Here is a 24,124-nt window from a genome sequence, read left to right as displayed (position 1 = left end):
TTATTGTCACAACTCAAAAATAATAGATGTCTCTTAAAGAATATAGTTTGCCCATAAGTTCATTACTGGTTTTGAATATGTATTTATTCTGTTTTGTGCATCAACAACAACAGAAGTTTGTTCAAAGTTGTCAGTAAACCTTCTGTTTAAAAGTAAACATGAATAGGTATCATCTCACGTAATGTGTGCATTTGGCGTGTCCTACTTTTATTTATCTGTCCCAAAATCAGCGTTGTTTCATGTTAGGAGGAATCCCAGCACTTTTGTTTCTGTCATGCTTTGTTCTGATTTTGGTGAAGCCAAGGGGACACTGTTCTCTAACAAGGAGGAAAAAGCCAAGCAGGACCAGGTCCCCTGGGAGTCAGAGACGGGAAAGGCTGAGTGCCGGTGGGGAAGGTTTGGATGGTCCCCACGGGCTGGGGACCTGCCTGCATCAGTGTGCAGCCTGCAACTGCAGAGCTGCTCTGTTCTGTGCTGAGGAGAGATGAGAAACCTCTCCAGCAGGGCTTGTCCCCTTGCTTTGTGGACTCACCAGCACACATTAGGGTGAAATTGGGCCTCCCTGCACTTTGTCTTATTTTGGCGCGTTGACGCGCCCTCAGTTTACAGGTGTCACGACTCTTTTACAAAACACAGAAGATTTACTTCTCTCCTGCTCTTTCTGTGTCAGAATTCGAGGTATACCTCCCCAGGCTCCAATATATAAAACACTGAGAGATGGGGGTTTCAGGAGTGCAATTCAGAGCACTTAAATTAGCTCCTGCTCTGAACTGCCCTCTGAAGGAGCCTGTCTCTTTCTATTGATTACAGAAAGTGCTTACAGAGAGCAGGCTTCTGTGCCCAAAATTAGCCTTTGTGAAGACCCCTCTGTGCATTCTTATTGCAACCTATACTGGAATGGTAGCAGACAATAATTTCTTTGGTTATTGCATTCTTTGCTCTCCTTCGATTTGATGATATTGAAACCCTATACAAACAGGAACAATTTGAGTCTTTCGGTGCCCATTTGGTGTAAATAAGGGTTATTAAGCCTACATTAGGACAAGGCTCTTTGTTGTTGGCTTTAATAAACGTAGTGAATCAGAGCAGTGTTAGAAACCCAACCAATGCAATAAAATAGACTTCTGACAAGTCGAAGTAAATGAAAAGAAGTCACCTCGTAGGAAGGTAGCAACCAACTTATTAATAAGAAAATCTTCAACTGAATTATTCTCTATGTTCTCTCATTTCTCACTGCTGAAGTTCTTTTTCTGGTAAACTGTTTCTTCCAGACTAGAGAGGACTCACAGATTTTGCCAGACTGAGCAGGGCAGCCTGGGAACACTTCTCTAAATGTGGCTGTTTATTATGATTCTGCAAAACAACAACAGCAAAAGCAACTTAGGACCCTAATGAAAAATTAGACTTAACTATTAGGCTCTCACTTGTTGTTTTTTGCAAGGAGTTGAACCATTGTCAATGTGCATTCCTTATGCAGTACAGAGGGACTTCATTCAGCACTGGCTGGGTGCTTGGAGTCCTCTGTGTCCCCCACTTCTTGTGAGAGGGTGACATTCACTCTCCTCCCCATCCCCAGGTGACAGATGTCCAGAGCCATCAGCCACCTGCCAGAAAAGCTTTGGGGGGGGTTCATATTAAACATTTTTATTTTTAATAAAAAATGTTAGAAAAAAAATCCTTATTCTGACTTCCCATTTCACAGCCATTTGCAGTTGTTTTGATACCCCCCCGGGGTCAGGAGGTTCTTTTCAACTTGGATGATGAGGACTAAGAATGGGCAGTGGGAAATGAGGGGGGAAGATATAGATGATACAGTTTTTGTTACTGTTGTGTGTTGTTTAACTGACAGAGCCAGTTATGAAAGGGCTATAAATTATTACATCCAGAGAAAAGAAGTCTGTAAATGATAATTTGCTTTTTAAGGGCAGAGACAATATAATTTGCAGCACAAGCGGGAGAAATTACTTAAGAGCTCTAAAAGCAAACCAGAATAAAATTTACATTGTCTCCTTTTTTTTCCCTTCCCTTTGTTTCCTCGGCTTTCTGAATTATTCCTCACTTACTTTTCCCCTCCAAACATCACAGTTTTAATTTTCCTCTCTCTATTTTCTATAAATGGCCTAATGGTAAAAAGCCTCCAGAATATTTCCACCAAGCCCCTTTGATTTCATTAATGGAAAAGTTATACCTTAAATTAAGTATTTCAGGAGCTGGAAAATTAAAAAAATTACTTGCAGGACTTGCCAGTTGAGCATTGCCAAACAGGAGTGATGGAGGGTATTTCACAGGTCAAAACGTGCCTTGGACTTGGGCAAATGTAGAGTTTCAAGTAAAAGCAAGACGAATGCATGTGTTCAGAGATGGTTGACCACAGAATCCAGTAATGCAGACAATCAGTTTTCTATGGGAATTTACAAAATAGGTGTCTGCCTTTTGGGGTTTTTTTCATGTTTATTCTGTATTTCTGTCCATTATTTAAGTAAAAAAAAAAAAAAAAGGTGAAGGATAGTGTTTAACTTTCAGAGCTATGTGACAAATTGAAATCTTTTTCTTCTGAATTTTAAAATTGAAAAATTATTTTTTTTTCTTATGTGGAAAAAATGTGTTTTCCTGAAGAATTTTGATGTCTTACAAGAAGATTAGCATGCAACAGTGATAAGGCTGTATCTGAAAGCAAACAGAGATTATTGGTTACTTTAATTTTTTGAAAATGGGAGTTTTCAGTGGCCATAACCCAGTGAAAAACAATTTCCCTATAATACAGCAGCATTTTCTGAAAGGAAAGACATTATCAGAGACACTGTGGCCAATACCATAATTGGACTGACCAAACACGTAAGGGATGGGATGGGACAGGTCTGTCCTTCATTATGAACAAACATGAGAGGAAAGTATAAGTAATTAAGGATTGCTAATCCTTTCAATGGCTATTTAATTATACTGACTATACCCTGCATTCAGATAGGTGGAGTCCTTTAAATAATCATTTGAGCACTAATTCAGTGCAATAGCAGTTATTACAACTCCCTTTGGTTCAGTGCTGTGCTGGATTGGAGGTGCTGCAGAAGAGAAGAACGAATGTTAAGTGTGTGAGAAATTACAGTCGTGTCACCCAGGCTGACAGGTTCACTCAAAACAGCCTTTCCTGACAATTTTTTTTTGCAATCTGTAATTTTTGTTTAATTCTCAGCGCTGCAGGTTTTTATGGATGTTTTTAAGTTGCCTAAATCACTGATATGACTTTTATAATGATGTCGACATTGATTGTTTCTCCTAATTCGTCACGCTTCACTTCTGCTGAATCCCTTTGACTTGTCTCACTGATGCTCCCTTTGTGTTAGAGTTGTGCAGTGCCAGAACACAGCACACTGTCAACCACTCCACTTAATTTTAGAAAAGGAAGCAAATAATCACTCTGAGGAATAGCATGGCTCTAACTTGATTACTACTGTAATCAATGTGAGGTATTAGTTTGACTTTAGTGTCTGTTGGAGCAACTGCTATTTATTTCTTTTTATTTTCTTGAGCAGAGAAAAGAGAACAGCTTTTAACATATGTCTCTTTCTTGTGTGAGCTGCCACACAGTTCCAACTCCAATACATACACAGAGAAGACATATGGTTAAAAAAAAAGTTATTTTTCTTCGAAGAAATCCAGAAAGAAAACTCTCTTTTTAAAAAGAGAAATTATACTTTTACCACATGTCTTCTGGTACATATGTTGAGAGTAAGGAACAAAGACAACTTATACCAGATGTGTTAAACTCACTGCTCTTCAAAATAAAAAAAGCCAAACCAAAACATACTTCTAGGCCTAATTTTAACCTACATATCTACTGGATATGTGTGTGCCACTGTTGTCATTGTGATGGTTTATGAAGCTTTGAGTGCTAACAGTGCACTGCAGCAGGGGGTTGGATGTTCAGGCAGGCTTGTTAGAAGGTTTTGTTGGTGTATGCAAGGAAACAGAAGTGTGTTCTGTTGACCTTCTCTGGGTTTTTTGCTCACTTTGAGAGGACTATTACATAAAGAGAACCATGTAGCCTTTGCCAACATTAAATAAACGGCATTGGTGTAACTGAAATTCAGGGAGAGTGTTGCAATTTACTTTTGAACAGAAAACTCTCAGGGAGGTGGCAGGTATTCAGGAAACAATGATGCTGATGGCTCCTGGCTCACAGGAGATGGAACTTGATCTTGGAAAATTAATGCCTGTCAAGCCAGCATAAACCTCTGTTTCCTGCAGGGTTATTTGCTATTGAAAATAATACTGATCATTTTTATATTTGACTTAAAAAGCTAAAAAATATCATGATATGAGATTAGAGTATCCCAGTCTCGCTAAATGCAAGGAAAACATAGTAGAAAACTACTATCAGCAAGGCAATCCACTCAGAAATATTGTCAGATTTCGATAAATTTGTAGTGATGATCAATTCACATTTTCTGTATTTGCAGTTGCTTCTCTTTGGTTTAGGTTTTCATTATTGACTATGTTTTGTTTCCCTCTGGAATGGAGGAAACACTGGGGAGTATGTCACTGGATGCCTGAACAGTGACAAATGCAACCATTTCATACACAGTGGGGTCCCTGGCAAGGCTTTGATCCCAATATATCAAGAATCAAGAGACAGCGGACAAAATCCATCTCTAATACAAACTTCATTGGATTCCTACCGAGCTACACTAAGGATGAATTTGATGCAGGGTTCTTGACAAGTCTGAGTTACCTGTGTTTATGGTTTGAAGGGATGATACACAGTAATTTTGTGTGCAAATTCACAGGTAGTAACTTTAAGAGCTTGACAGTCACTGTGGAAGGGTTGCTGTGCTGCAGTCACTCAGCTGAACTGAATATGTTAAAAAATGTTATTGCAAGACATGACAGAGCGTGATGGTAAATCCCGTCTGACAAAGAGGATGGGTGGTGTTATTAAGGCTCAAGACTGTGTGTGAGGAGTCTTCACTTCCCTCTCTGGCACTGGCATTCACCCCAAGGCACTCTGAAAGGCTGCTCCGTGCATGGGAGGGGGAGGTGGGTCACATGCCAGTAGATGGTGCTCAAAAATCAGCAGCTTTGCACGTAGAGTCTGCAGTACCTGGGCACTGCTGTGCCCTGCAAATGGCTCCTCTTGTTTCCCTCCTTCCACAGGCTCCATCTGGGAGCTGGAGGATGGGTGATATTCAGTAGACACATTTCAGCAGCTTGTGTTCAGGTTCTCTCCAGCCCTCCAGCATGGCCCTGGGCATGTTGCTTATGCCTACATTCATCTCCTGTAGCTGAGATGCCTGGACTGCCAGTGCATTGCTAAGAAGGGAAAGGAGATTCTGCTGCAGGGCAAGTGCTCGGGTGCAGGACTCTCAGCCATCCCAAGGAAGAACCTGTTCTACTCCACAGACCATGAGGAGTGTCTGGGCTCCAACTCAGCTTCGAGCTGCAGTTCAGTAACCTCAGCCCTTTTGGCTGCACATCAGTTCTGTATCCATAAAATGAGGCTGCACATCCTCAGTGCACAGGGCAGTGGTAAAGAGGAGCTGGTGGGAGACAGGAGGTGCACCAGTAATGCATTCTCTGTGCTGGCTTGGGCAAGAGTTCCATGATTCTGTGTGTGAGTTGCCCTGCAAGCAGAACAGCAATGCCAACACGGGACCTGCAGGGAGATTCATTTGTAGCCTTAGGCTGCACTGAGCTCCCGGGGTAGGAGCTACGACAGAAGAAAAATACGTATTTCATTAGCACTAAAATTTCTCCCTGCTGCTGAAATTTTTAAATGATAAAGTAGTACCTTTGTCACAGAAAAAAGCTTTTCTTAATAGAAGCTCTTTTCCATAGTGGGATCTTCATTAAATTGGAACTTGGAGCCATTTAGAACCAAGAATGTGATTTGTGTTTCACAACGCCAAGGTTTACTATTAAGCATGCAGCTTATACAACTAATGGACATAGTCATATAACTTCCATTATATCAGTAACTTTTAGGCAGTAGAGTTGCAAGAGCTTAGGAACTCATGACATCCTTCAGACCATTATCACACAAGGGAGCTACGTGTTCATTACAGCTGAAAACACACCCCATCACACCCTCTTTGGCATTTCTTTCCCGGTGTTCTCCAGCCTCAGCCGTGCACACTGTGGTACTGACAGCCCTGAGACACACTAACACCAGGCTTTTGACTCATTCCCAGCCACAGACACAGAAGATGTCAATGAAAAAGATCTTTGGAACCTTGTTTGAAAAGCTTTCACCTGTGACTGGGTACTAATGAGTAGCAGAGCAAGATCTGTATCTAACAAAACCATTGCTTACATGATTAATGTAATGGTTAGGGGTTGGTTCCTGTATTTTTCTAGTCGTTCCAGCACATGGCATGTCATATAATGAAATATTTGTATGTTGGAGATAGGGAAAAACTTTCAGAGCAAGAATGTGTTCTATAGCTTAGAGAGCAGGTGCTTGATCAAAAGTATTCTCTCAGCCACTGGCAGCTGTATATTTCCAGAATCAGACCTGCTCTTATTTTTTCTAAGTTTAAGAGAAATCTGACAAAGAGAATTCTGTGTCAAAAGTACAGAACAAGAGCAATTCATGTTACAGAAAAGCTTCTAGCAGATATTGTAATCCAATTTTAGTTAAAATTTAAAAAAATCTGCCATCAGCAGCAAAGTGTGGTGCTTATTTCTAATAATAAAATAATCAGAAATATATTCTAGAATAACACATATGTGCTTAGTGCCCCATGTAAACTCTCACACATCTTCAATGATGGCTTGCAATGAGCACCAATCAGTATGGTCTGAAGATGGGTATTTGCTAAGATTAAATATATTGTTTAAAAACAAAAGGCATATTCAGAAGCATGGAGAGCTCAGCTAACTCATAACCAGGGAATATCAAATTAAATCAAGAAAGACTGAAGTAGAAGATGTTCTAAGTAAATGACATTTAATAATCATTCTTATCAATTCAGAAACAGAGGCTGAATATGCTGCATAAGTTATTTGCTCCACATGTTCTAGTTAAAACATTGGTTTGAATGAATAGTCTACAACCTGCAAATGCACAGAGTTGCTGTATGAACTCCATCATGCAGCAATCACACCCAAACATCCATTCTTTGTGCTGCTGTGCCACCCCTTGTATCCATTTCTCATCTGATTAATGGCCCTTCAAAATTGGAGAGCCACTGCTTCAAGAAGAAACCACGAGTCCTTTCTCCAGAAGCCAGAGCTCTGTCTGGGAGCTGGGAGCAGGTCAGGGAGTCCCTGATCTCAGCCTGAGATAGAGAAGGAGGGGGGGTGAAGGAGGAGGATGTCTCTCTCCTAGAGTTGCCTGGATTCCACAGGTCCAGAAAGATGGCACAGTTTGGGAACTGTGTGTGATTTCCATTGCTCTTGCTGACCCACCAGGTCTCCAGCATGCTGTGGTGTTTGGTTTTTAGCTCACTCCCCCCTTCTCATCTGATGTCAACATTTCCTGAGTTAGCATCTTAAATAATTTTGCTGCTCTCAGGAGCTCTGCTCACTAGTTCTGGAGGTTTTCAGCAACTTTACTGCACCTTACGTTTGTGATAAAGTTTCAGGTGGAGGAAAAATGATGATGTAGATGATAGAGTGTAATATATGGTAGGTATGGTAGGAAAAACTGAGTACTGTGATCATATCTAGGCACTGAGACACTTGTGCTTTGTAAAGAGTCAGCAGGCTACAGAACTTATGGAATTCTGCTGCAAGGAACTGCTAGCAGCAATTATGATATCTCTGCTTATTTTTTTATTTCTTTGATGTAGCATTAAGCATTTTTACTACAGCCCACTTTCTGAGATGTTCTTGCTTGCCTTGATGTCTCTACAACACACCAGCACACGTTGTCATGTGTGTGCACAACTTTGATGACTGGAAGGAGGAAGAGAGGATGTAGATGCCGAGGAAATGGCTTTAGAGATGGAGATCAGCATCTGCACTGAGCTCCCCAGTTCACTGAGCTTTGCCAAGGCCATACTTGGAGGTATTTTTTCAGTGGCAGCACCGATTTCCATAATTGCTGCTCCCTGCGGCTCATTTCCTAACACGCCGCAGCAAATCTCCATATCTCTGGCAGGCTCTTTGTCAGCTGCTCCCAATCCAGGTCACTGTGCAGAAGCCCTGGTGTTATTCCAGTGGGTAGTGCTGTGCCAGGGTGGGATGGTCTGGCTGAGGGGAACCATCCAAAGGAAGGGGACCAGGGCTCCTCGTGCCACCTCCTCTGGTCACGCCAGCCAGGGGCAGAGCTGCCAGTGAATTCTGTGTTGCTGTGCTCCATCACAACCCTCCTGCTCCCACCACAGCCAGGTTTTTCAGTTGCTGTGATAGCAAAAGGCTGCACACACCTGAACAGAAGTGTTAGAGCCCCTTCCTGTTGCTTCAGCCCTTTTCCAGAAGCACCAAAGAGTGATGTCTCCATTGGATTTTGGTTGTACCCAAGCTGGGTGTGCTCCGTGTGATCCTATTGCTCCACCTTTCTGATTGCCAGAACAGAAGGAAGGGAGCTCTGAGAGTTAGTTAATAAACTTTGTTCTGATCTTGGTTGATTGATAGAGCACCCTAGAACTTTTCTTTCACTTTACAATGACACTTGGGCAGATTATTACATGGACTCACATGATTTAGAACTGGAAGGGAAACTATAGAAGATGCTTCTTTTTTACAATTGAAAAAATAAAGCAATTCTTAAAATTTGTCTTTATCAAAAACAATTACTTCTATTTTGTAGAAACTTTGTAGAAATTGGAAGCAGAAAAGTGGCACAATTATTAAAAATGAGAAATATGGTTGTTAATGAGAAATGTCAGTCAATTAACCTTTCCTTCCAATTATTGTATATTTGTAACCTCCTGCTTGCTGAGGTAAGCACAGGATCTCACTTCTGACTCCTGGTAGGGCTGGCATTAGTTTGATTGCAGCTCCAGAGCTCAATCAGGAGCTGCAATTAGTATCCCCCAGTGTGATTACAGCATCTCTTTGCTTGGCCATCTGACAGATTTCTGTTTTCCAAGTTTCTTGTGGATGGGGAAAAAGAAGAGACCTTATAATTTTCACTTCTCAAAATAAATGCACAACGTACAGTGGCTTTGGTTGCAAAACTAGTTTGGGTTTCTACAGAGTGTTATCTTTTGAAATCTAACTTCAGATAAACTCAGAAAAACCTTCTACTCATCAAAACTAAAGAAAACTACAAATAGCTTGTAACACTTCAGATGAATCTGGATTGTCTTGAAAGGTTCATGAACTTGAGGAGTTCAGCACAGAATATAAGATGTAGTTTTCCCTTGGCTCCTGAATCACTGTCTGGGGGAAGTTATTGGCAGGGCAGGTACCCATCCATACAAACAGGAAATCAAGTCAACAGGTTGTTGATGTCCCTTCCAACCCAAACCATTCTATGATTCTATGTTTGGGGTTTTTTTCTGGCTTCATACTTTCAAGTTTCATCTGGGAGCATAAGATCACAGTAATTAAGGCTGTAAAGCACCTCATGAGATCTGCCATTTGCCTGCCCACGCTGAGGTAGGATCAGGTTTCCCAAATTATGTTTCTTTCACCTGTTTATAAAATTCCTGAGATGCTGCTTTTTTTTCCTTCTTGTATCTTGAGTAAAACTCCATTTAATGTACCCCAGACTGGGATTTGCCTGTTTTGGGGTCAGTGACATGTTTATTCATTCACAGTTCATGGAGTAACAGCTCCTCTGCTACAGTATTGTTGCTTACCCATTAATTCCCTATTTTGTACTTGGGCAGTTGTTTCCCTCTTACTAAATGTAGTGTTTTGCACTTGTCTGTTGACTTTCATCCCATTGATCTTGGTCCATTTCTCTGGCTGTCCAGATCACTTTGGATTCTGATCTCCTCCTCTGAAGCAGTGCAGAGTCCTCCAATCTCCATATCTGATAAGGGAGCCTGATTTGTCATTAAAAAATTAACCAAGTTATTCTTTGAGGGGTCAAGCTGATCAAGCCTGGTTTCCTAAGGACTTTGTTCCACATCCAACTCCTCACAATATCCCCAGGTAAATACAGGCAAAGAAATACTTAGCACTGGGACAAAACACAACGTAACCACTTGTCATACACATCAAATACCCTTGTCCCAGCTGTGTCCTTGGAAGTGAGTTAAGACTCTGAAAGAGAAACATCTGCAAGAGACATGCAGTTTATATTCTTATATGCTCTTCCTTGTTTGAATTTCTCAAGTTTGTGGTTCTTTAGGCTCCACTGCGAAACTTTGAAGGTCATTTTAATTGCACTCTTATTTATAAATGGCTTTCTTGGCCACACGGTTCCACTCACTGCAGATTAAACCTGAGACTCTATCTCTGCCTTTGTTTTATGGGAAAGATTGATAAGTGATTTACTCTCAGTAGAATGGTTTAGAAATTAGCTCTTAGATAAGTGTTTAGAAAAAGAGGGTTTTTTCCATATGGAATTATTTTCCACAGAGAACAAATGGCTTGTGTTTCTAAATACTAACATAAAGGATGCAGGGACCAGATTCTCAGCTGGAGTAAGTTAACAGAGTCAATATTGATTTACACCAGCTGCAAATATTTTTCCCATAATATTTTTCCTTGTACTGTAATTTTCTCTAATGCAAACCCTAATTTCTTCTCCCTGAACTCAAATTCTGAACTCCCATAATTCCTGCATCTGTTTATTTACTTTCTGGTTTGTATTCTTTTAGCTGGGTTTATTAACATACTGTATTTTTCTCCCCTCTTCAACAGTATGTGCACTGCACGTTTAAGCTCTCATTTATAGTCCATGTTTGCTTTCTGTGATATTGTTATGTTGAAAATCAATAAAAAGGCAATTTAGGAAAAAAAAAAATATGATTTTCTCTGAAGTCTAGTTAAAGAAGCTGCCAATAATTAACAAGGGAGACCAACCCTGCTGCCTGGAAGCCCTCGGATTTCTTAGTGACTTCAGTAGGATTTAGTGGGGTCCATGGTCTCCAGACCATTAATCCTTTGTCATAGCTGGGAGCTGGGCCTATGCAAGAAAATTAGGCTTAGCTCTGTGCAAGTCATTTCAGCTCCAGCAAAAAGGAAAATGCTCCTGGCCTTCTCCTCCAGATATGAAATATAAGAATATGATTTTGTAATTCCAGTTCCTAACGGAAAGAAGTTCTAAAATATCTGTTTAAAAGGCCTCAGATTTTTTTGGTACTTACTTGGCAAATGTTCAGTCCTGCAGGCTGGACAGCTGGAAGGGAGTTACCCAAAGCCACAACAAACTTTGGCATTGGAGTGTGCAGATGTCAGGGTCTACACTACACATCAAGAGTACAGGTGATTTGAAAGCTTCAACCAGTAGTTTGGCAGACATGGAAATTCTGTGTGATGGAACTCGATTCAAATTTGACTTGAAATGTGCACAGCTGTACACAGCTTTTGGGGGCTTTTTTTCCTCCCCCAAAAAGCTGAAAATAATGCACTAAATAAATGTCTGCTTCAATAGACAACTGGTATTGTGTGATGAACAAAACTGTACCTGCAGTTCTGTCTACCCCACGCACTAAGTGCACAGGTAAATGCATTTTAATAATTTATTGTCATTTATCTTCAGTGCAGCTCTATTATGCTTTTCATTCTTGCTGTAAATATGTAAAATGCTGTTAATCAACCTTTGTTAGTGAATATTTGATGAATAGGCAGCAGATGTACTTGCCCCTGTGTATACTGCGTTAAATGCAATGTACCAACACATAATTCATTATTTTAATAACACACTGGGCCAATAAATCAAAGGAACGCTTGAGAATGCAACAGCCAGAATTACCAAAGGAATAGCTGTGCATTGTTTTAAAAGTAATAAATTTGTGCATTGTTAAGTCTGGTGGGGACTTAGAAATCAGGTACCTGTGAGCCCTAATATGACACTCCTGTGGGGATGACTAAGGACTAGCAAAGAACTGCTCATTTCTCCCAACCCCCCTTCTGTTAGAGAGCAAAAATCAATCCCAGACCCAAAGACCTTACAAATCCAAAGAGACAGGATGAATAAAGGGTGAGGAAAAGGAACAGCAGGTCCTGATGAGCTCACAATACGATGTCTGCAAACACCCTTTTCACTCCGTGATGGGTGTAATTTCAGTCCTGCCAGTGGGTTCAAGTTAGGGAGGTGATAGAGAAACCAGAGGAGAGGGAGGATGTTGCAGTAAAAAGCCAAACAGAAAGAGGAGAGAATAGTAAGTCAGAAGTGGTGTAGGGAGCAGCCAGATGACCCCATCAGTGTCCATCAGTGCCTGTCCAAACAGCTGCACACTCCATTGAAATGTACAAGTGATGCTCAGTTTGAGCAACCTGCTATTTTCTTTAATGGGCAATCACCAAAGTTCTGTGTTCAAAATCTTTTCTCAGTGTTAAGCATTGACATTCTCCTGTGACAGCTGCATTACTGAACAAGCCCCTCCTGGTGACATATGTCATTCAGTTCCTGAAATTCAGTGCAAGTTGAATAGCTCCATGGGGGAGGCCAATATTGTGATTCAGGGTTAGTTCCAATTATAGAGCCAAAGCAGACAAAGATGAGGTAATTTGCACAAATTCTAAGACTAAGCCAAGAACAGAGCTTAAATTCCTTAACTCCCACAGGAGCATTCTCTCCTTCCTTAACCCTGCCCATTTCTAATGGAAAATATTTCTTATTTATGATAATATCGTAGTTGTGGATATGTTTAATGGCAAGTGCTATACTGTATATATAGTAAAATGCACATATCCACCAACACAGTTGTACATGTGATTTACTATTCTCTGATATATTTCATACACTGCTTATTTTTGGTGACCTTGGCAATGTGTTTGATTCAATAAGGGATTATCAGTTTTGATAGGCCCTGTATTTAATTCTGTAGCTTGGCTGAAAGCTACACTGCCTTGCATTGATTTCCATGTGCAATTAATACGTTTTGCCAGCAACAAATGCGTGCAGAGATAATATACTCTACTCATTTTAATCTCTCCTGTGTACATTCTAAATCAAAATAGCACCTGGTGGCCGAGCCCTCCTGAGAAGTGGTGGATTTAACATGGAAAAGTAGCATTAAGACTTGCTTGCATAATATTATACTAATTTTCAGTAGTGAAATAATAAATAATTCCCTAGAAATCTGAGTAACTCAAAAGCTCAGACACCTTCAAATCAGCGCTGTGGTTAAATGGCTTTGTTGTACTGGGTCTTGCTCGTGCTCACAATACAATTGAATGTCAAATTAGATGAATAACACAGGAAATGATCCCCTGAAATGTGTAGTGTCTTCACTCTGATACTCCTTCAAGACATGACCCCTGTACAACTAACAGATAACAGCAGGGTAAATGGTCATATTGATATCCTGAATGGAGCTGGATCTGAAATGGGATTTGAGCTCCTTGAGGACGTGTCACTTCTTACTCTGAGTTTGTTCAAAATAGGAAAAAAAAACCCCACTGAAATTCCTTTGAAGTCTCAGAGATCTTATAATTAACTTTGTGAAATATTTAATCTCAGTGTTTCTGACTTATTACAGTTGTATCTTCTTGACAGGTGTCATTCAACATACAATCTAAAAATCACAGCTACCTGAAACATTTAGTTCATGCTTCGAGACAAACAAATGTTTCAACCTTATTCAATTGATTTTTATCTACGGTATTCAAGAGTTTGTGAAGAGCTTCAATTCTGTCAAATCTGTGTTTTCAGACATAAGACTCTTCCATTTAGAAGCAGAGTGGTCTCTTGGCTGCAATCTGTGAAGCTGGAAACTTTTTCATCTGCCCAATATAGAAATGGACCATGACTGATAAGAGTGTTTCAGTACTACTCCTGTCAGACTTCACAGAATTGAGACTATTAGAATGTAGATCAAAATCCTCTCCCTTTGTTTCTTTTTCAAAAACATCCAAATAAAAAAGTTGCTTTGTAGGATTGCCTTTGATATTTTATAGAACTCCCTTTAGAGCTGCAGTTCACATGAACCTTTAAGTCCTGATAGGAAAAATAAAACTAGTGTTGAAAGCTAGACCACAAATAAATAATAATAATAATGATAAAAAAAACCCCTCTGCCTCTTTTTAATCTGTTTATATTCTTACAGAGCTGTTGTTAGTACAATTGCATGTGACTGCCTCTGAAACAGTAATGGATGATGTCTTCATTGTGCAGCAGTGCAACTGGAAATGTTATTCCCAGTTTGCTGACAGATACTCAGAAAAAAAGGTAGAAAAATGGTGAGGCTTATCTCACATAACTTTAGACATATGAAAAATAGATTTCTGGTCTAAATAAAATAGACTGCCTCTACATTCAGTAAAGAGAAAGGAACTTTCAGGGCGTGATTTATTCTACTTATTTCAAGAGGTATCATTTGTCTTGTGGAGGTAACCTAGACAACTCTCACAGCCACTCAGCATTCAGAGACTGATGGGAATCAAAGGAATCTGCACAATTAAAACAAGGTCTCCAGAGCTGTAATCCAGTGAGAAAGCTATAAATCCCATAATGAAGTGGTTAAATGTTGCTACTTGGTTAAATTTTCCTTTCCCCTGGTTTGATATCTGATCGGCCCTGGAGAACAGGACTGTTGGATCAGCTCTGGGTTAACTGTTGTACTCCATGATCTTAAAGGTCCTTTCCAACCTAAACAATGCCATGATTCTCTCATTATCCTCTTGCATTCCAGCACACACCTATAGCAACTAATCACAGTCACCCCTTCTCTTAGAGCCTCATATCCTGTAACCCTTGGAGCAGAGTAACTAAATTAGGAGGGGTATTTACCAAATCAGGGTATATATGTTCCATCTGCTCTTCCAAACCCTCTGTTTCCACACTGAAAGAAAAACTGCACCTCTGCCAAGCCTTCTCATTCATTTTGCATTCAGAGATGTTTTATTGGCTGCATTTACCTGTGCTCTTTGAAATCTTTCTTCATTAGCAGCCTCTGGCATCTGACAGGTAATTTGCCTGCCTACAGCTTCCCCTATTAACACTGCCTTTAGACTGAGCACATGGAAGGAAATGGCTGTTGTGCCATTTAATGCAGTATCTGTCCCTCACCTGTTTTCAGTCTGTCCTGTCCTTCCCAACTCTTTCCTGTGCCAGTACTGGGAGGAGGGGGAGCTGCTTACACCAGTGTGGATGTTTCTATTGCACAGATGTTTGTCCTAAACCAGCGTGTGCTGCTTGTTATTCAAAAACATCACTTCTGCAGATGTTCCTATCGCTCTGCCCTCCCATCTTTGCCTCTGTCCCTCTCTCATGCATGAACAGATTGCAGTGAATTTTTCCTTTTTTCCCCTCCAGAGAACTAAATCCCAAACCAGCCCTCTAGATTTCCTTTACTTATTCCTGAGCAGCAGTTCATTCAGGCATATGGCTCTCTCTCCTTCCTCACTGCTTGGACAGATGTTTTCTCTTGACTAAGTACATTCTTAATCCATGAGAGAAATGAGAAAACTTGCATGATTTGTTAAGAAAAAAGAAAAAGCCCATTTTTTTTTTCTGGTGCAAACTGCTTCACAGTCCCATGTTCCTTTAATGCCATGATTTTCATATCAAAACCAGTCAATATAACAGGACCAGAAGGTTTGTTCTGAACCCCAGTGTGGAAGGTGCTCTACAAGAACTCAAGAAGAAAGATTTCCCTCTGCCTGAAATAGCTTCTACACATGAAAGGACAGCAGGCACTGTAACAACCAGATGAGAGGATCCAAGGTGGAAATGGGACTGTGCTCCACATATTAAGCCGTGGTCAAAGCACCCTTGCTGCCTAATTATAATGATTGGTTTACAGGTGAATGTTTGAGAGATAAGAAGTTATTAGTAATAAATGTCTGATTAGCAGGCAGAAAATGCTGAAGGTATATTTAAACAATCAGACTAAAACCTTTGAAATTATTTCTGGGCCATTTTAAGGTCAGCATTAGCAGTAGTTTTTCAAGAATTCATTTTCTGGTATATTCATCTGTTATTGAGGGAAGAGGAATATTAATATATTCCCTGCTTGTGTGGAAACATACTTTCTTACAACGATATGATTTTTTATTTGCTCTTAATTTCTTCATGTAATGGGCTATTTCTCACACTGGTGTTATGATAAGAAGGTACTTATGCATGCAAGGAAAATATGGAAAAGTTTCCCAAACACTCAGCTGAGAGCTGAGTGTCCATGCACATGTGCAGGGCTTTTTATTCATGTTGTCTGTCTCTGTTACAGACGTATAAATGAATGAAAGGGTCTGTCTCTAAACCCTTAGCTCTTCACTGCTTGCTATACCTATCCTTAAATTAATGATTACAACCAAGATTTTAATATGATACCCTTGTTCTTTCTCACCGTAAGCATCCCACACACATTCACACCTCCCACTGTGACAGCTGAAGGAGCAAGAATGAGCACAGCCCCAGTGTAAGCAGAATCAAAGAGATTTATTCAAGGGTTATGCAGTTTTTGACGCAAGAAACTCTTCTTGTGACAATGGGCTGTTGGCGAACGTTCAAGGTGATCTTCCCTGAGCCTCATTAAGCTGTCTTCTGTAGTTAGGTTTCAAATGGGAGGCTGGTGGCTTCCTTAGCTATCTGAGAGAAGAAAGGATGAGATTCATCTCTGCTTGCAGTTCTTTTATGACTGAGTAAAGTGCCCTGACTGATATTCAGAGTGACTGAATACAGAGTGAAGAATGCTGGCTCCAGTGAAGCCGACACAAGAGATATAAACTCTGCTGAATTAGCTCTTCAAATATTTTGAAACCCTGCTGTATTAATAGGCTTATTTTTCAACATGACCCTGAAGAGCCCCAAAAGAGTATGGATGTGTTTGAGGCACACAGTAAAAGGGATGGAAAGTTACACATTTTCTGGGTACTAGAATCAGCAGGGCTGCTGCTGTGACCTTCAGATCTGGCTGGGAATAAGAGCTTTAGACTAGAGTGAGATCTTATTTAATACGTGGGCAGGAGGAAAAGCTTGTATAGGGAGAACCTTGGTGGTCTGTGGGGTTCACAGCACTTGGGCTATCTGAAGGATGAGCCTTCAGAATTGTGATTTCTTGTCTGTCTTTCCTTCTGAAAAGCATCTAGAAGAGACAGAATCATGAAGGGCAACATTAGCCAACATTGCTAAATCCCAGGCATTGCCAGATTCTCTTCACCTCCTTAAACAACTGAGACAATGGAGCTGGAGGAAATGCATGTCCCAAGATTTTAAAAGCCTCCTTCTTTTCAGGCATTACGTGCAGTGCCTGTTTCAGATAAAGAATTCCAAGAATAAGGGATAAGAATGAATACACAGGGAGAGTAGAGAGGCAGCATGCTGGCCCTGGGTCTAAAGCAGAGAAAGAGCACACAGAATAAACCCCAAAGACAGACAGAAATTGGTATTCTTTGTATTTGGTGTTGCCTTTCTGCTTGAGGGAGATATGGGGTTTTTTTATATTCCTAATATCATTCTCAAACATGACAGTGCATCTCCCCAGTGCCCTTCCTGGGTGTCGGGTGTCGGGTTGGAGCTTTAGGCAAAGAGGGGTTCTTTGGGCTTTTATTTTGAACCTCTGAAGTCAGATGTGCTGTTTAAGCTGCCTGTGTTTTCTGGAATTCACATTCTCTGTTTTCACTGTTCGTGGCATGTATTTAAAGCAGCAGGAACTGCAAATATTAATTATGGTGCAGGTACCTGACTGAGGTAACCCCTCTGAAGTCAGCTGAATGTGCTGCACTTGTGTAGTGGGACACATGATGGATCAAAGACACAGGAATTCTTCTCAGAAGAATTATTCTTATCCTCCAAATATTATTTATTTGGGTCGGAATTGGTCTATTCAGCTACAGTGATATTCTTCAAACCCCAGCACTGTGATACAATATTGCACATTTATTAAGCCATAATACTGGTAGATTGTTTTAAGCCCCACGCTGTGAATCTCTTGCAGATGAAACGCTGCAGCAGGAATATCTGTATGATAAGGAGATTTTGAGGATGCTTTCCTTCAGAGCTTTATCACTGCAACGGTCTGGAGGGTCTGGGTGATTGAAAACCAGGAAGTAAATAAAGCCCCATCCATTACATCCCCAAGTGCTGGGTATTGAGTGGTGGGGAGGAATGTTTAAACCATCATGTGAGGCTAAACGGTGCTGCACGGACTGAGTGACTGAAACAGCATCCTAATCAAACCTGACAGCTCTATTGCCTTATAATTATAGGCTGCCAGAGGCGCTTTTTAGACTATCAGTACTTTTGGGATAGTTTGCATCTAAATTAAAATTGAACTTCAAAGCAGTTTGATGGAGATGTGTTTCCAAGGAGTTTCAAAAATGTGAAAGACACTAAACTGATTAGCATGATGCACTGTACCAGCTGGTTGCTACTGTAAAAAAAATAAACTAAAAAGTAGCAGCCATGCTAATAATCAGAAAGTGTATCTCGAATCCTATTAATTTTCTTTTCTTTTGAATTATTTATGGGGGGTTTTGTTCCAGTCGTGCACTTCCTTTCAAATGTTTATTTAGTTTCTCTCTAAAGGAAAAAAAATGGGGAGAAAGAGAGAGAAATCTGGAAAATCTCCAAGGGTTAGCTCACCAGCAATCTGTTTGGATGTCCTCTTCTCAACTGAGCCCTGCTCTGCTAAATATTTATGGCAATGTTTAACAAATAAATCTCGCCCACCTCCCCATTTACAGTAAAGCAGAAGATAGAACTGCTTTAAGGGGAGATTAACTCAGTTTTTTTACCGTGAGGGGAAAAGAAATTCCATGAATATATGTTAATATCTGGGAAAAGAAGCTAAAGCACAGAACTGCAAGTGCAGACATCTGCCTGTCCACATTACAGATGTTCTGCCTGAAGCTTTATTTCTGATCTCATCTCTAGACAACAACAACAGAAAGAGTTCACAGCTCCAGACTGTTTCCTTTTTCTTGTCTTATTGTATGAACACTAATTGGAAGCAGCAGACAGATTCTCAGGACTAGATCCTGTCTTCTGCTCCGTGCACACGTCGCTTGGCACCTTGTCCAGCCAGCCGGGCCCTCAGCCAGACTCAGGAGGTGCTGCAGGGCAGGCTCTGTGCTGGAGGGAGGGAATGGAGCCCTTTAGATACCTAAATCCAGCTCAGGTGACTCCACTGATTCCAAATGGAGGTTAAATTTTCTAAATCTCCATGTGTTTCTATGCCAGTTGCTCATCAGCTCCCGTACTTTGATACGAAGCGTTCTGTAACAAAGATCTCTTTTGGCTTAATTGTTTTTGTTATGCTTCACCACCTTTGCTGGATTCACCCAGCTCCAAATCCTTTAAGGGATGCCTGGTGAGACAGAATACAGTATGTCTCTGTCCAGCAATGCCAGAGTCTGAATTCTTCATGAGAGAATCAAATCACTGAGAGACATAGATTATATTTTTATAATACATTTATTCCTGGCTGAAAACAGTGACTAGATGGAGCACTTATAGGGGGATTTATAGGACTTTAAAATTTTATTGAGTTTGATGGCTGCAGGAGAAAGAAATACCAGTTGCATAATTCAGGAATGTACAGCTTGGCTTCTGTATTTCCAATACTGTCGATTGGTATCTGTGAGCCCTGTCAAGATTTTTCTCAGGATACTGAATCCATGTGAATGCCTCCACACTTATCTGCCTGCCTATATTCTGCCAATCTGTACAAATGTGGTGCATGCAGAATCCATGTAAACAGCTTGTGCTGAGGAATTTGAAGTTTACTTACCATTAGAGCAAATTTTAATAGACAACATTTTTAGCAAAAATGTCTAACCTTTTCTGTCCTGATGGATTGATTCCCACCCTGACTCGTAGTGTGTTCGGAATACCTCTTCAAAAAAAGACAATGTTTCTTTTGGAGTTTCATTACTATTACTTTCTTTTGTGGCTGACTTTGGATGTTGGTGTTTATTCATGATAATTTATTCATTACTTCATTTGCAGATAGTGCATGTAGTTAATAGCATACAGGAACTCCTTCCAAAAATTCGAACCTGTTAAATGAAAGTACCCTTCAGGACTGCACCATCCCTATTTTCTAAGCCAGAGCCTTTATTCTCACAGAATTGGTTTGCAAAGTTTCTCAGGGAAAGAGAGATGGTCAGAAACCAATGCATCTTTCATGAAACGTTTTCTGAGAAGTTATTTACTGTTTTACGAGAAAAATGTTGAAAACTCATCAGGTGTCTTTCAGAAATGATGCATTTCATTTTCATCAGAGCCAAGTGGATGTGCAGAGGTGCACAAGCAACACAGGCCTAACTTGTCCACCCATCACTGTAGGTGCACGTGTGGCCAGATGTTACATGTACTATGACCAAAATCTGGGCTCCTTCAGCTGCAGACCTTTGAATATTCACCTTTATTCAGGGGGAAGAGTGAGGAGCTTAATAGCACAAACTCAGATTTCAGTGGCAGCTTTGTCAGCTCTAATTGCAAGTTAGGATGCTGAGCACTTAAGCTTGGAAAGATTAAAGATACATGCTTAGCCTCCCTAGTGCTCACTGGATCCCTAAATAAGGGGTCCTAGACAGACCCAGCTTGCAGCACACACGGACACACGTGTGTCCTGCTGGACTGCAGGTGTTGGGAGTACCTGGGGGTGTTGCTGCCCAGAGATCATTCATAAACCAGTACCTTCCTCCTTAGATCTCACTTCAGAGCCCATTCGAGAGCTGCTTTGTGGCAGACAGCTCACAGACAGACAGAACTTGTTTCTTGCCCAGTTATCTTGTTTTTTTCCTCTCAACTGACACAGATTCTGTGACCCAGCAGCACGGGATCTTATTTTTCCTAATTCCAACAGTGTATTTTACTGTGTAGAATTACCACCACAAATCACTGCTGTGGAAGCTCTTTTCACCAGGAAATGACAAGTTATTAAAGAAAAACACTTCAAGACATTTAAACAGAAAACCAGTATTCCCATTTACCCTTTGACAACATTTCAGCTGCTCCCAGAGACAGGATGAGGCAATTTTTATGGAGCCTCTCTGCTTTACTGCAATCGCTTTCCCTCCTCCACCTGCTTTCCTCTCTCTCACTTACCACATGGAAATTCAGAACATTTCCCCAAAAATAGAGTTCAGATCTGAAGGCTGGGTATGTATGTGCTGGTAGCTTGTAATTCTTGACATACTTTTGGTAGCTTCAAAGAGTAGCTGCCAACTGCTGGCCTGGAAGCAGCCAGACCAGCTCAGAGCTGCAGGATCTGAGAAGCACCATCCCATGGAGTCTCCTGCCTGGTGAAAGCCATTCAAGTCCAAGGCACTGCAGAGCTCTGAAATGGTGATTTAACATGAGTTTGTCCAGCTGTGAACTTATCTTATTCCTTCTTCCCACTCTGGTAGTTCACTTTGTAGTAATTTACCTGCACTTCTCCCTACTCAGGACTCAGCCTTGGAAATAAGCTCTGGTTGAGTGAAAGACAGAAGGGAGCTTGTGTGGAAATTCCCATGTGCCAGGGTTGTTTTTACTGTGGCCCATCCCCTTTTCCTGTCTGCTTTCCTTTCTGGTTAGGCAGTTCAAGGGAAAACCAACATAAAAAGCTGTGGTTAGAAAGATGTGTCCCTGTCCTTTTGCCCAGCAAACTCCTGGGTGCAGTGGAGATACATGGAATGTGCACAGATCCTGTTCCTTTTAGAACCTCTGTTTCACTGAGTAAAACAGTCTTCAGGTAAATGTTTTAGCTAATAGCAGTTTTTAAGAAAATAACTAGTTGGGACCCGTTCCTTCAACTGATTAACACTCTTCATGTTCAAATCCTATGCTTTTGATTTCTGTAGCAATTTATTCATTTATAAAACACTTTTTTTAAGTAGAGCTCTGTATGTACACATAAAATGATATTATAAACATGATTACTCTTACAAGGAAGGACAGGAAAATCTTTGCTACCTCTCCGAATACAAAGAAAACTGGAGAATGAATCAAACTCATTAATTAACTGCTTGTAACAGGGTTATTCGCCTTTTGGGGGAATGTTTCTTCTAATTGAACCTGGATAAGTGACTTTTAGACAGTTAACATGTATAAAATATATCAGAGTGGTGTAACTCTCCATTCCTGTTGGCATCATCGGAGATTGAGTCCTTGGGAACATATGGAGTGCACTGAGTGAGAATAGATTCCGTGATGCTCTTCGTGTCTGCTGGCTGGAAAGTAATTGCAGCAGAAAAAGAAGAAACCACCAACTTGTACTGGCATGTTCTTCTGCCTGCTTAGATTTATAAATGTAAGTATCCATGGCCAGCAAAGACTTGGCAATAAGTGAATGCTGACTTCAGGCAGCTATCCCTGAATGAGATGTGGTGGTGACAACATACCCTTGTGTAATTTGGCTACAAAGAGTTGCTATGAATCTATTCCAAAACAATGAAATAGCTGTTGTCCCCAGAAGTTTTCTGGCCTGCTATGGCACATAATTAAACAATTTAAGATGTTTTGGTGCTTATTGTAGCAAACTTGGTTTTAAGTGCTCTCAGCTGAGTTCCTGGTTTGCCACAGACTTTCAGTCTGACCGAGAATAAACTGCTTAACCTCACTGTGCCAGACAGGAGTGTTGTGAGGATGCATTGGTAGGTCTGCAGGAGGCACATGGATATCATGGCCATAGGTAATGTATAAAATAGCACAACAGTTACAGCTTGGAACTGGCAGATATTTCACCAGGTGGAGTCTCCCAATCAGAGGAGAACATTTACCCACACCATGGGAAGAACTGCAGCTCGTGTGTGAAAGCTGTGGCAAGGTGTGCTTACAAAGTCATTCCAGAAAATGAAGGAAACAGTTTTCTTGTGTGATGGCAGGTTCAGACCACAATCATAAACCAGAAAATGTGCATCTGCATTTTGGGTGGGTTGATGTTGGCCAGCTACCAGATGCCTACCCAGCCATTCTCACTCCACTTCCTCGACAGGACAAAGAGAAAAAAACCTGTGGCTCAATATACAGACAGGGAAATGACTTAAAAATCATGTGGAATGGTGGGCTGTGGTCAGTCCCTAAGAGCTTCATCCTCCTCACAGCCTTCCCTGCTCCCCACAGCCTCTCCCTCATGGTACAGGAGACTCCTCTTCCTCCCCCAGCTCGGACCTGGGTGCTCACAGGGTCATTTCTCGCACCTTTTTCCTCACTCCAAGCAGGTTTTGCCCTTTCTGAAATGTCCTTCCCTAATACCCCCCCAGCCTGGTTGAGGTCTCAGCTGTGTCTCTGCTGGGGGGACCAGCCTGGACCAGCCCTGGGGTCCCCTCACAGAGCCTCCACAGCCCCCAGCACCAGGGTATGGACACCCAGGGCAGGAGTGCATTGGCAGGAGCTGGCACTGACCCTGCTCCCCAAGCCTCTGCTGGTGAGGTTCTGAGCAATAAATCAGTACTCCATCATTTTGCTCACTAAACAGCCGTTCCGTGTTCCTGTGGGAGCACTGTATGGATTTTTTTTCTCTATAGAAGCTATAGGGAATAAGGGAGCTCTGCTGATCAGGACTGTGAGTCACTGAATGATTGATTTAAGAGTGCTTTGTCCTCAGAGGTTCTCTGATCTTAATTCTAAATGCTAATGGGTAGTAATGTGCTGTCTTAAGGAGCGAGGTACTGCCAACTTCACATCTCAGAAGAAATTCCAGATGCTTTGGAAAAACAGTGGTGCAGCCTCAGCCCAGGGAAAACTGAGCTTGTTAAAGATCTAAGATTTATTAAGAAAATACAGGTGATTGATAAAAGCATTTGTTTACAGGAGCAATTCATTGGTGATAAAATCAGAGCTGGGCCCCAAGTCTGCTGTGGTTCTCTAAACCTCACCCATATCCAGTGACATACTCTGTGTAGGGAGTCTGCACTTGAAGTTTTTGATAATCTGGCTGTACAGAGCCAGAGTCATCTCAAATAGGGGTGAGAACCAAAGCCTGCAAGTCAGTTTTCTTGAAACAGTCAAACATTCCCATTTGGGAATGCGACTGTCACAGCATCCTCAGCTTGTGCTGGAGAGCAAGTTCAGAGTGATGATAAAGACAAGGAGATCAGAGGGGCCCATGCATGTATTCAAGGTAATGGATGGATACCCAGGGGACAATCAGGCATTTTGGGTTCAGCTCACCTCATAATTTACCATTAG

The 24,124-nt window shown here is 41.2% G+C and overlaps 1 long non-coding RNA gene across 1 annotated transcript in view; it reads left to right on the top strand.

The window, feature by feature from the left end:
* Positions 1-24,124, top strand: part of LOC113970481 — a 105,101-nt gene that overhangs the window by 62,294 nt on the left and 18,683 nt on the right. The window contains exon 2 of the long non-coding RNA XR_003535186.1: positions 22,058-22,244. This is a non-coding gene — a long non-coding RNA (uncharacterized LOC113970481). The remainder of the gene's footprint in view (positions 1-22,057; positions 22,245-24,124) is intronic.

The sequence above is a fragment of the Neopelma chrysocephalum genome, unplaced genomic scaffold, assembly GCF_003984885.1.
Source record: "Neopelma chrysocephalum unplaced genomic scaffold, ASM398488v2 Primary Assembly neopelma1_77, whole genome shotgun sequence".
NCBI classification, from domain to species: domain Eukaryota; kingdom Metazoa; phylum Chordata; class Aves; order Passeriformes; family Pipridae; genus Neopelma; species Neopelma chrysocephalum.
This window is presented reverse-complemented; position numbering and strand designations above follow the sequence as displayed.